Source organism: Microtus ochrogaster, chromosome 21 (assembly GCF_000317375.1).
Source record: "Microtus ochrogaster isolate Prairie Vole_2 chromosome 21, MicOch1.0, whole genome shotgun sequence".
Classification (NCBI taxonomy): Eukaryota; Metazoa; Chordata; class Mammalia; order Rodentia; family Cricetidae; genus Microtus; species Microtus ochrogaster.
The window spans coordinates 12,580,247-12,589,537 of NC_022022.1; positions in this window are offsets into that span (position 1 = coordinate 12,580,247).

The window sequence follows — 9,291 nt, forward strand, 5'->3', positions numbered from 1 at the left end:
CCCACCTATGTTCTAAGCTATGAGCCCAAGCAGTTTGTTTATTACTTAACCAATGAAATCAACAGATTGATATATGACACTCCCACATCACTCCTGTGTTAGTCCAATCTGCTTCAGTCCCAAATTCATCAAGTATCTGTATATTAACCACTGACTAAGTGCTCATCACCAAGCTATCTGTGATCATTCTTTCAGCCAGTAAAAATTTTAATCATCTCTCTCTTAAAAACAAAGCAACATTGTGATATTGTCATTGAGGTTTTTTTTTTCTTAAAAACTCAATATAAAACTAGACAGCAATTTTGTTGGATTTAAGTTAAATCCAACTATGTTTCTGTAATCCAGTCTTTGGGACAGATTCTTACCAAATTTGTTGAACCAAGAATTTGTATGATTAAGCCTGTCCTACATTGATTTGACAATATTTATTATAATTCCTATACAGTCTTTCTGCAGCTGGGTTCAACTCTGACTGGCCTTGAAACAGATGCAGTAATCATAGTCAGGTTTAAATATAAAGTCTTTTTCTCAGTTAGCTACTGAAGCAATAGAAACAGCAAAAGGAAAGGGTTAAACATTTACCTTGGATTAGAAACTATTTTCCCAAGGTCCCCATGCTCCCAATTTACTCGGGAGATCTTGTCTTTTTTCTACTACCCATGTAGATTAGAAATATGTAGGTTTGTTTTAGTGTCCTCATTGTTGTCTAAGTTCTCTGGGATTGTGGTTTGTAGGGTGGTTTTCTTTGCTTTGTGTTTAAAAACCACCTATGAGTGAGTATATGTGATAATTGCCTTTCTGTGTCTGGGTTACTTCATTCAAAATGTTTTCTAGATCCATCCATTTTCCTCCAAATTCAAGATGTCATTTTTTTTTGACAGAGAATTTTCAGAAAACTTCAAAAAGAAATAACATGCTTGATGAACACTGCATTTGAATAAAAATTAAAAAATAAAATAAAGAAATTAAAAGTAAGACTACAATACAAACAAAGCAGAGCACTGAAGCTTGTTATATTTGCTTTGTGTTTTCTCTCTCAAAGGACTTGAGAACATATATCCATTAGCTTTTATCCAGTATAAATAAAATATAAGTATTTCTTTTCTTTCTTTACTTTTGCTTTTTTTAACTTTGGAGATAGGGTTCCACCAAATAACTCGAGGTGGCTTATACCTCTGAGTACTACAGAAAAATGAGATTCTTATATCCTCTAACTCTCTTAGAAGCTATTATTACGATATGAATTTCATATTGAAATTGAAATTTTTATAAAAAAAGATAAAATGTAATTGTGTCAATCAATGCTGGCCCTAGATATTTATTCTGAATGATTGCCCTACTTCCAAATCTCAGTGAGTCTACTACCTTAGGTCTATGTATCTACATTCAGTCATGCCTTTTGAGGAATATGTCTTTTGTCTGTTGACTTTTATTCTTTCCCTCGATAATCAGCTGTACACATCTGTTTGGCTAAAAATCAGTTTCATCTACAATGATTTTATGGATTGTTGCCAGACCAAATAAGCCATTATCTACCAAACCATATGAAAGAATCGGGCACACGCGTCTCTGCTTAAATAATGATCAAGATTGACCTTTTATCATCTGACTCAGCTCCTGTTCATATTTTAGCACCCATTCAAACTGTTGTAGTATTTCTGAGAGATGTACAAAGGTCATTTCTTGTTCCTATAGTACTGATATTTGAAATCCCTCTTCCTCTCTGACACCCATGCCATACTCCTCCCAACTTCTTAGCTTTTTTTCTGCCTTTATTATAATCCACTGAAACAGATTAGAGCTACCACTATGCACATAAGTGTAGGGTTCCATCCAAGAAGCATGGAAAGCTGACTCTGGGTCACACCACTGAAGAAAACTAAATCTCCAAGATCCATAGCATTGGTTTGTGTTAACAAGGATTAATTTCCTTTTTGAAGTTAGTTAACTCTGTTCTGGTATGGTGAATTTCATTCCAGGACCAAAAAAAAAAAAAAAAACAGGGGGAGGAGTTTAAAGGGAGTCACATTAATACCCATTTTTATTAGTTTTTTTCATACCATTTATTCTGATATTTCTTTCTCAGCTCATCTCAGCTCCTCCCTACTTCCCCACCCACCCGACTCCATGCCCTTTTTCTCTATCTCTTTTTAGAAAGCAAACAAATAAATAAAACAGACAATAGTATAATAAAAAAAAAACACAAACACACTGTTTTCAGCAGAACAGACAGAACCTTAACAAAGGGCCTGTACTACTCGGTCAAAAGAGGTGAAGAAGCCACATCGACCAGCCACATTTTATGGCCTGCTTCTTAGCTATAGTTCCAAAGGCTGCTGCTTAAGAAACCCAATGGTCACAAGTCAGTCAATCATTCTAAAATGGAGCATCTGCCAATACCTTGTAAGTGACATCAGTGAAGGACAGAACATCCCTTTATAAAGTACCAGAAAGCATTGCACAAATTAGAAGACTTATTCAAAAATTATGCCAACTGGCATGCCTTTGATAGCATTTCTAGTTTCTGGAAATAAAAGTTTTCAATGTTACCAGTAGTCTTTCAAGCTTGAGTTTGTAAGCGATTCCTGGGGAAGCTAGCATGAAAGCACAGGTGAACTTAATTTGACAGAGATAACAAATCACAAACACTCTTCCCACCTCTAAGGAAAGCAACCTTATTCTTAAATACTTTTAAACAGTTTTTATTTTACGCTATTATTCCCAAGAAGCACTTTGTTGTTTAAAACAAAGTATGGAGACCACTTAAATATGTGGTCCCCAAGGTTTCTTTCAACTCTGACTTTCAAGTGTTGTGTATTTCTAAAAGATCAATAAAGGCTGTGCATGAACAGGGATTCAGATGCTTGTGTAGCTCAGCCTGAAGGGAAAACACCAGAGGGAAGGGAGAAATGAAAGACAAGTTCACTTACACAGTTTCCAAAAGTTTCCAATCAATTGCTTAAGAGTAACCTGTATTATGTTAAAACAAGGGCCAACATTTCAAATTATTGTACTATTTACTTAAAAGCTACCTGTGCTTCTTCTTCCTCTAACACAGAAACTTAAGGTTCCTTTTGAGGCTCCATGGTTAAGAATATCTGATACTCTCCCAGAGCACCAAGGTTTGATTCCCAGCACCAGCAAGATTGTTAACACGGGGGCTGGAGAGTGGTTAAGAGCATTGCCTGCTCTTCCAAAGGTCCTGAGTTCAATTCCCGGCAACCACATGGTGGCTCACAACCATCTGTAATGAAGTCTGGTGCCTCTTCTGGCCTGCAGACATACACACAGACAGAATATTGTATACATATAAATAAATATTAAAAAAAGATTGTTAACACATGGCTCTAATTCTAGTTCAGGGGATCAAACAGCTCTGATCTCCATTAGCACCAGGCACACACATGTTACACATACTCACAAGACATCAATTAACCTATAATAAAACAAGTAATAATTTCTACCCAACATTGCATTTATGAACTCAGTTTCTCTTATCATATTGAATGCCGAAGAAATCAGATTACATAACCAGCTTTAGAGCTACTGTCTACCTAAGTGATACCTCATACAAATGCTCAGGTAAATTCAAGGAAGCACACCTATAGATGAATTCATGTCTTTTCTAACAGATTCACTAGGGGATAAAACTCTAATATCTTGGGAGTTTATGCAACTCTCCAACATCCTCAGCACATATACAATCAGGTTTCATTGTCCCGCAATGATCTTTTTTGCCTGTGGCATATATATATTTAAAATATATATTATATTTTTTATATATTATATAATACACACATACATAAGATCATATATAATTATATAATAAAACACATGTATAATTTATATATACATTATATTACATATAATATATTTATATATTTTGTCACCCTGTGCTTGTGCCCTAAAGGGATGCTTTGGTTTTGCTCTTTTTAGGCAGCTTTCCTTACTGTCCCCTTAGCTATGCAATTTGCTCCCTCTTTGCGATGGTGCTGTCACTTCACCTTGTAACTTGGTTTTTCTATAGCATTTTTTTTATCCTTTTTTTTAATTTTATTGAGAAAAAAAATGTTTCAGCCTCCTCCCAGCCTCCCATTTCCCTCCCCCTCCTCCTACCCTTCTTCCCCTCCTCCCATCCCTCTCCCCCTCCCTCTCCAGTCCAAAGAGCAGTCAGGGTTCCCTGCCCTATGGAAAGTCCAAGGTCCTTCCCCCCTCCGTCCATGTCTAGGAAGGTGAACATCCAAACTGGCTAGGCTCCCACAAAGCCAGAACATGAAGTAGGATCAAAACCCCGTGCATTGTTTTTGGCTTCTCATCAGCCCTCATTGCTCGCCATGTTCAGAGAGTCCGGTTTTATCCCATGCTTTTTCAGTCACAGTCCAGCTGGCCTTGGTGAGCTCCCAATAGATCAGCTCCACTGTCTCAGTGGGTGGGTGCACCCCTCGTGGTCCTGACTTCCTTGCTCATGTTCTCCCTCCTTCTGCTCCTCATTGGGACCTTGGGAGCTCAGTCCAGTGCTCCAGTGTGGGTCTCTGTCTCTATCTCTATCCATCACCAGATGAAGGTTCTATGGTGATATGCAAGATATTCGTCAGTATTGCTATAGGATAGGGTCATTTCAGGAGACTTGAACGTAGAGTGGCTCCCAGGAGCCCAAGGCGATTTCCATAGCATTGTTACGACAACTTTGGTTTACTTATCTCTCTCCCACCCTACATTGAGTTTCCTGTTGTCAAAAGTAACGCCCACATTAGCATATTTTCCCTGGTAAATTAAAGATTCGCTATGTTGCGCCCTTGATCAGACGAACCATATTTTACACAAAAGATCACCATTCAAAAGTAAGCAACAGCAGAGTCAGACAAACGTACAAGTATATAATGGGTTTTCTCTCTGCAGGAGTCTTTAGTGATTTTGGTGAAATGACTGAGGGAAAGGACCCACTCACTAGATGATAAAACAGACACAAAATCATTGCCCCTTCCCTGCATGGTTCAAATTATTATCTCTCCACATTTCCGTGAGCTGTTTTGTTAGACCAAAGTCTGCCAGAGGTGTCTAATGATGCTATAAAATCTTATGACACAAGCTGTATGTTTGAACTGATATTTCAGGATAGCGGTTCTTACGGGGTATGTTGATCTGAAAGAATAATACAGTTTCCTTGGGTTTTAAGAAACAACAAGCAAGTCTCCTTTACAGAATCCCCAAATGGAATCTGAGTTTTTGTTGCCATATCAATAAGTTGAGGCTAATATTTCTGCTTGGAGCTTCTAACTTTTCTGCAACTTTCTTGAGCCTGATTTTGAAATACACCCAGTGAAAACATCCTGAAACCTTAATAACACAGTGTCACCAAAACAAGGGGGATTTGCAAAATATGCTAGATTAGAATGATTAAATAGGAAGTTAAAAAAAACCAAAATTATAAAGTAAAGCTTTCAAATATGGATTTAAAAATACAAAATCCAGGTTTACATACAGTCAGTGGCTAGCTGAGAGAATCTAGTCCTTTGATCAGAATATATTTTTAGGTGTAGTCAGGAAATGTCAATAATTACCCAATATCTGAGCTTTTAGTTTCTTATGAAAAATGAGGGGCAATGAAACTCTTTTGAGTTTTGCAATTGCTGGAAAGTGACTAAGTCTGTTGTGAATTTTGGTAGAGCAGGATGTAGCCACTGCCCAATTGTGAGAAACTTCTGTTTCTCATTCCTCACTATCTAATATTCAGGCTTTCTTTCTTTTTTTTTTTTTTCTTTATTCCTTTACTGGTCACTTTGACAAAAGCCATTCAACTAGATTTGTCAGTGAGACTAAGTTCCACACCATTGAACCTGATTATTTGGGTAGTTTTCATACTGCCAAATAATAACACAGAATACACTATCCTAACATAGATCACAGCTGTCTTACAATTTTAGGTGTCCACAATGTAGTGTTTTTTCTTGCCAAATATCTGTGGGATAAAAGTATGAAGTAACCCACTGCTAATGATTATTTTAAAGTGAGAACTTAATGCCCAATGTCTATTTTCCTCTTTAAATTTGATATGGCTTTGGCTAGTCTAGGTTTATGTCCATAATAGGCTTGAATATTTCTTGAAACAGGGTGGTCCTATAGCATAGTAAAATAAATGACAAATCTGATGTCTCCAATGACACATGTGAAATGGCTGAGTTCTTTTTGCTGGGAAAGGATAACAATGGGACATTATGCTTATTGCAAGGCTTCCCACAAATACCGCCACCATTTGGCTATTATTGACAGCAATAGCAGCAAAACTAAGCTAATGACGGGAGGAAAGCACATAATGTCTTCTTTCACGTCTGTTGTCATCATAATTATTTCCTTTACTCCGATAGCAGAGATTAGTGTTTTCAAAATTCTGGCTGAACTTTTCTTCCCTTCCCATAATTGTGTCTGTGGAGCCATAACAGGAGAATAAACCACTGAGAGACAAATTTGTCTCCCTTCTAATCAGAACTAACATGAATATTTCCTGCCATTTCTTTTGTCCCCCTTGTCAGGATTTTAGTGCTCTACTTTTATCGCCAGGCTGTTTAGCCCTTCTGTTCTGATGGCTAGCAGGCAATGGGAAATTCCTTATTTTTCCCTGAGAGAGATAAAGTTTCACAATATAGAGTCAGCATTTCCCTAAAAATCATCCACATCTGTTGCGGTAATAAGTAACTCCCCTTTAAAGCATCCCCCAGGCAGTCTGCAGAGCAGCATCAACCCCCAATGCTTCACCCAGGAAAATAAAACAAATGCCTTACAGGAGAGACAAAATGATGTAAAGTAAGAGAGGAGAGTTGGCGAGAAAGTGCATCAAGTCTTCAGTGCTGTAAACAATGTTGGCACTGAGTCTGATTAAGTGAAATGTATTGGGCCATTTGCCCACAGTCCTATTCCATTTCAGGGCTGTTTTCCCTAAATGCCACGGAAGTGCCATGGCTTTATAGAAGAAGTGAAGTCCTGCAGGTTATCTTCTATCTTAAATACTGTGTTTCCTTATTGACTTCTTAAATTCCTAAGATATATCAAGCCTTCAATGCATGTTGACATTATGAGGTGAGTTTTTTTTTTTTGTACTACTTGAATCTCAGAACCATAGAAGTTGTACAATCTCATTTTACCCACCACTTAGAGACAGTCAAGTGGCCAGATCACAAAATGGAACCCTTGGGAAAGCCTCGGTGAGTTGATATCCATAGCAGGGAGAGAGAGAGAGAGAGTGATGATTTCCCCTTTCGGGCCCTTCACAGCAGGCTGTGTTGAGATGGGTTCACTCTTACAGAATATAATTTATAAACTGACTGACACCAAGTCCCTTAGTTGTCAAAATCTATGAGTCCACCTGAATGAGATGCAGGTTTTTTGTAAGCACAAGAAATAACAACAACAAAGCCAAATTCTTAGGTCTTTACCAGGTGTGTTAAACAATGCTACTCCTTAACTGAGAGAGTCAATTCAAGATGAGGTCCTGGTTGCTAAAAATATTTTTCTCTCTTCTTCTCTGTGTCTCATATTAAGAGGAGGCAAGGAAACTCTACATGTTCCTGGCAGAGATGTTTGGCTCTTCCTGCACGGCTTGTTCAGGCTGACATCATTAGGTCTAACTTAACTCACTCTACTACCCTAAAATGTTAGACTTTCTTTTCCAGACTTCTGGTCCTCTAAAAAAATTCTCTAGTGGAGAAAACTGATCATCAAAATGTCCTATCCTCCTAAACAAGATACTCAGGGTTTCTCTCTACTTACCCTGACTGAAACCTCAGTATAGTTATTAGATCTAAAACATAACTTACTAGAGAGCTGTTTGGCAGACATTTGCCCGCTGTTTTAGCAAAAAGAAAAAAAGAGAATGGCTGACACAAAATGAACAAGTCCTTCTATACCAGCATAAGCAAAGCTCGTATGAACTCACAGAGTATGAAGTAGCATGCCCAGGGCCTGCACAGGTCCGTACCAGGTCATCTGTGCACGTTATGACTTCTAGTCTAGTGTTTTTATGGGATTTGTGAGTGTGCAATGGGTCTCCAATTCTTTTGCTTCTCTTGAGTTTTTTCCCTCTGTTTATTTGTCTTCTACAAATCTAATGAGATAGTTTTATTTTGTCTCATTATGCTTTACTTAGTGTATGCTATGATTATCCCGTAGAAGCCTGTTTGTTTCCTAATGAGAGACAGAAAAGAAGTGGATCCAGATGGGAGCAGAGGTAGGAAAGAACCAAGAGGTGTAGGGGGAGAGAAAAAAAAGTTATTATGATATAATATGTGAGGGCCAAAACTATTTTCAATAAAGCTATTTCAATAAAAGAAATGTGCTGTTATTTGGATACTTTAGAGTTGACAGGTAAACAATTAAGCAAAATGTAGAGACTCTCTGTACATCTCCTCTGTTAGCCAAATGTACTAATCACCTGAGATAGCATTATTACAAAGACAAGAGGTTAGTTTGGGCTCACAATTCTGGAAGTTTCTGTCTGTGGCTGATTGACCCAATAATTTTAAACCCATGGTGAGGCAGCTCATTGTGATGGACAAACACACTATAAAATTGTTCATCTAAGGACTGGACACAGAAGAGAAAAAGCAGAAGAGGCTGAGTTCCCCATGATCTCAGGCCTCCCCAGAGATTACACTTCTAATGTTCCTGCTGGCCATAAAACCATGCTAGGGGACAACTTATCAAAACATAGGTCTCAGAGAACAGTTCAAATAGAAACTCTATGCCCTGTTTTCTCCCTGTATGTGTAGCCAGCTCCTCCCCTTTATCAGTATCCTGATTAGGCAGATCTATGCTTTGCAACTGGTAAATCAACATTGACACATTACCATCTGCCAAAGTTAGGTTAACAGTGGTGTCCTTCCTGGTATTAAACACTCCACAAAGGTGGACAAGCATGCAGTTGCATGCATCCATCGTTATACTACTTTACAGAGAAATGTTACGGCCCTGTAAATACCCTTGCTCCTTTCCCATTCCCAACCCTGGCTTTCACAGTGGCTATAGTTGTGCATTTTCTATGTCATAGAGTTGGGATAGGAAGTCTGACTCCCTTCACTTAGCAATATGCATTTAAATTCCCTGCACTTTATTTTATGGCACATTAAATAGTCTATTTTGTTCTAGTGATGAAGGACAATCCATTGTCTAAATCAAACTATGTCTTTTAACTCTTTATCTATTTTCTCACTCACTAAAGTATGTTACATTCGCTATCCAGTTTTCCAGTTATTGACAAAGTTCTGTAAGCCTCTGTGCAGATATTTTTATGTGTAGGCA